A 4686-nucleotide genomic window follows, 5' to 3' on the forward strand; every position below is an offset into this window, starting at 1 on the left:
CCCTGTTCTAAACTTTGCCTCCCTATTCCCTGCCAAGGGTATTCTTGTTCCCCTTTTAAAGAAGGAGTGAACACATACTGCTCTTATTTTGTGTATGTGTGTGTGGGTTTGCGTGTGTGTGTGCGTGCGTGCGTGTGTGTGTGTGTGTATGTGTGTGTGTGTGTGTGTGTGTGTGTGTGTGTGTGATATACATGATAATGTCTATGTATGTTTGCTGACAGAGGGCAGAGAAAGACATAATGCATCTTTCTCTACCACTCTTTCTTTTTCCCATGATACAGGGATACTCTCTCCCATCTTTTACAGACATATTAATAAATCTTTTTCCATAGCTACTCAATTTGAACACATTATTGTATGGGAATTCCCTTAATTAATTGATTGGGTAATAAAGATGAAAAGAAGCCAATCATTGAATGAGAAGGAGGAGGTGAATCTTCCAGGACCTAGAGAGGAAAAGGGGACTAAGGAAGAAGAAACAGGCTTTAAACAGGGAGGCAAGAGGGAGAGGAGGCAGGATATGGACTGGGAACTGTTAGCCCTGGTAGCAGCCTCCCCCACAAGAAGATTTCTAACATAGAATAATTGGTGAGTTTAGAAGGATAGATTTCACACCTAGTGGTTGTGTCATCTGTTTATTTTAAACAAAGAGTACTGGTGTTTTCCATTCTAAGTGACCTAGATTAGCATGCGGGAAAGAACATAGCCAGGTGGCATTCAGCTAGCGTTTTGAATGGAAAGAAAAATCTAAGCTCCAGAAGAGAGGAAACCACTGGAGAGCCCAGGCTGGCAAAAATGCTCCCGGAACTGGCTATGGGTGGTGAACTGGAAAGAGAGTGATCTTGGAGATCAGGAGAGGTAGAGCTGGCATTTGTGAGAGAGGTGTTGCCTAGGAAAAACACACAGTCATGGATCTCAGACTCTGTACCAGGATAGGAACAGAGACCACCAATGCCAATACATAGCTGACTTTAGCATGGGTTCATTTTTAAAGCTACATGGCTACAATAACTCATAACCTCCAAAGCGTGTGAATAGTCTAATGGACATAGTAAGGTTTTTCAAAATTTGGCTTAACATGTGTACCTTGTTCCATCAGATATACTATAAAGAGTGTGTAAAAAACAAATCTAGCTATAATCCCAGTAAGGAAAATATATATTATTTATTTGTTTTGATGAACATTCTTTTTTTTATGCCTTTTACATGTTTTGGTATGTCTTGACAGAAATTCAAATTAAAAAATGTTCATACCACAACTTTTGGTCTCAATTTCTCTTCTAGTTTTCTTTATGTGCTATGAAAAACATTAGAACTAAAAGCAACTTGGGAAAGAAAGAGTATTTCTAGATTAGACATTTAGGGAAAGGTTGAAGTAGGATCTTAAAACAGTAACAGTGGAGGATGGCTGCTTGGGGAGTCACTCTGGTTTGCTCAGGCTCATACTTAACTAACTTCGTAATACATCCTGAGTGAACCTTCAGAGGGATTGGTACCACCAATAATAGACTGAGTCTTTCTAAATCAATTAGCAAAGCAGTCTCTTACAGACAGGATGTTGAAGACAGATTATTTCATTGAGATGTCTTTTTTGGATGAATCTAGGTCATGTCAAAATGACAAGGCTAGGGAGGTCATATACTTCCTCTATGTCCACAAATGCACACTGATCTGTTTTATAAATGGTAGGTTTTTTCAGGAATACATCTTTAATAAATTTAGAAGAAAACTATTAATAACTTTATAGAACTATTACCCTACTTAGAAAATCTCATCATTAGCAATTTTCTGAGGAACCAACAAAAGACTAGGGAATTATGGCATTTGAACACACACACACACACACACAAACACACGACTTGATAATAAAGAGACAAAGTTCTGATTTTTCTCTAGGAAGACACCACTGGATTATATATAGCTGATTATTATATTCTATAAGCATAGTCAAATAAATTGGTCTTCCTGAAACTCGTAAAGTAAGTCTGAACTTACTTATCAAATAGTTTACATACATGCTAGTTTTGTATCTATGAGAATTGGTACTGAAAAATGTCTAGGTTTCTTTTGGAGATCCTATCTGACATCAGTGTTATTAGTGAGCTAATGATCATTAAGACAATTTCATCAACTAACCCAAATAATATAATATTTGAGATTTCAGAGTACTCAGGATATATACCAGAGACAAAAATAAGTTTAATTTACTTAATATTTGTATGAAACAAGTTTTAAAAAGTTTTATTGTTTTTTTACATTTATGGGTAAATATATATGGATGTGGAGAGATGAGAGCAGTTGCTCAAAAAGTTCAAAAGTTGGCCTTGGATTTTTCACAGTTGAAGTTACAAACTGTTGCTATCCACTAACTGTGTTTGCTACAAACTGAGCTAGAGTCCAGTGAAAAGCTGCAAGCACTGTCAACTACCAAGTGATCTCTCCACTTCTTATATAGTATACTTTCAATTATGACCTGAGGCATTATTAAATCTTTCACTGAAAATAGCAGGAGCATTTTTCTTACTAGAGGAATCTTTGCTTAAACTTGTTTTTGACAAAATGTGTAAGAAAAGCTATTCACATTTACACAGTCCCCAAAATAGCCAAAAAGAAACAACACAAGAAAGAGCTTAAACACCACACATGTGCACGCAAACACAGACACACCCTGTTTCTCTCCCTTATACATTCAACCAATGTTGTGTTGAGACCATTGAGTGCAACCATTGATTGTAAAAGTTTAAAATCACAGAGGATGGAAGGAAGATGGAGGAAGACAAAGATGATCCAGATTGTGTGTGGCATTAAATAGCCCACAGGTAGCTATGAATATCTTATAAGGGATGGATAATTACAGGATAATTTGTCTTATCTAGTTTCAGAGGGAGAAGACTTCATCATGGCTAGGAAGTATCAAAGCAGGACAAAAAGCTGAAAGATCACATCTTGTAACAGAAATCCAGAGTAGACAGAGAACCAGAAGTAAGCCGCCTCAGGCTCCTGTCACCATAGCCAGAGCTGCTCCTACTGGCCTCCCTTCCCCTCCTCCATGAGTCTGGTGTCCTAACTGGCCACTACAAACAAACCATGGATAAGTTGATTTAGTCGAATATGTTGTCACAGCAATGATAAGAATAACGAATACCATCATCTCCCTGAAATGAGAAGTGCTGGCCACCTCAACAGATTCCTGACTTTTCACAAAGCATTCATTCACAAGAAAGAAGTGAATCTATGGTACCATCAAAAGACCAAAGCTGTTAAAACTCACTATTTGTGCAGTTTCCAGGGATGACAAGTTCAGGTTGCAAAGAGAGCATCAAAGTTAGTTATTCAAAAGCTCTTAATGATGCACAAAGCCGTTTTCACTACAAAGCCTTAATTAAAAGTCGCCCCTTAATTATTTATGTGCCACCCAGTGCATTCCAATGAGTTCCCTAGAAGTGGCAGCTAACCTTCTGCAGAGTAGTGAGCATTGCATACAGTGACTCTGTGACATTCATTCAGACTACTCCTGGTTCTTCCAATCTGCCTTCAATTGCAGAGAAAGGTGAGAGCTCATGAGGATTCTGATGAGATTAAGAGCTAGGAAAGTGCTGGTATTTGGGGATACTCATTTAAGGCCCAGAGAAATGTAAAACTTTAAGGTTTTTGTTTGTTTGTATTGTTTTGTTTTTGTTTTTTGATGTTTTAAAAAAATCAGCTCATAGGTGAACAATCAGGCTGAGACCCGAACAGATTTTAAAGAACTAATAACAACCCTGATGAAAGAAAAGTGACAAGTTATCTAATGCAGCCTCCTGGTGAGCAGACTGACTCTGAGATTGCAGGAGCAACTGTCTGGCAAACTCCAGCCCTGGGCAGGTGAAGTAAGAACACTTGAGAGAGAAGGATCCCAATCTGGGCCATCTCCATAGCCCCCAAAGCAAAGAGCAAGGATTCGTGGGATTCTTACATTCCTAGCTCTTGTAGGGTGGAAGCAGGAGAAGCAAAGTGCTCACGGTCATCTTTGGCTACATCAGTGTGTTGAGGCCAGGCTGAGCTTGTAACACCTTATCTCAGAAAGCAAACACGCAAAGGAAAATCCCAGAAAACAAACAAATGAGCCGCATAGGCACTCACAACTCCTCCAGCATCCTGACAGGACAGGAGAAATGAGCCGCATAGGCACTCACAACTCCTCCAGCATCCTGATAGAATGGGAGAAATGTCTTTCCACTTGGACATCTATGGTAGGAAAGCTACAGACCGTGAACTTTCACATTTTGATGAGCAGAGGGAAAAATTGAGGATGTATCCTGGTGTCCACGAAGCAGGTCAGCCAACATCTGTACAGCTGCTGGTGGGAGGTGTTGGAAGAAGGCATTGTGGGAAGCTCTGTGACCAGTGAGACTCAGGATAGGAAAACATCCAGTCTGTTCAACTGAATTTTGGATTCACAAATACAGAGTCAAAAAACAAAGAAAGAAAGAAAAGGAAAGGAAAAAAGAAAAAAAGAGGTCAGGTTCAGGGCTTTTGGTCTTTCAGTGACTTGAGTACGGTCCTTAATCCCTTTGGAGTTGAGTTGTGTTCAGGGTGAGAGATATGGATCTATTTTCATTTCTCTGTATGCTGCTATTCACACCATCTGTCTGCCAAGAAGCTGACTTTTTCCCCAGTGTGTAATTTTGTTTGCTTTGTGAAAAA

Source organism: Rattus norvegicus, chromosome 2 (assembly GCF_021556685.1).
Source record: "Rattus norvegicus strain SHRSP/BbbUtx chromosome 2, alternate assembly SHRSP_T2T, whole genome shotgun sequence".
NCBI classification, from domain to species: Eukaryota; Metazoa; Chordata; class Mammalia; order Rodentia; family Muridae; genus Rattus; species Rattus norvegicus.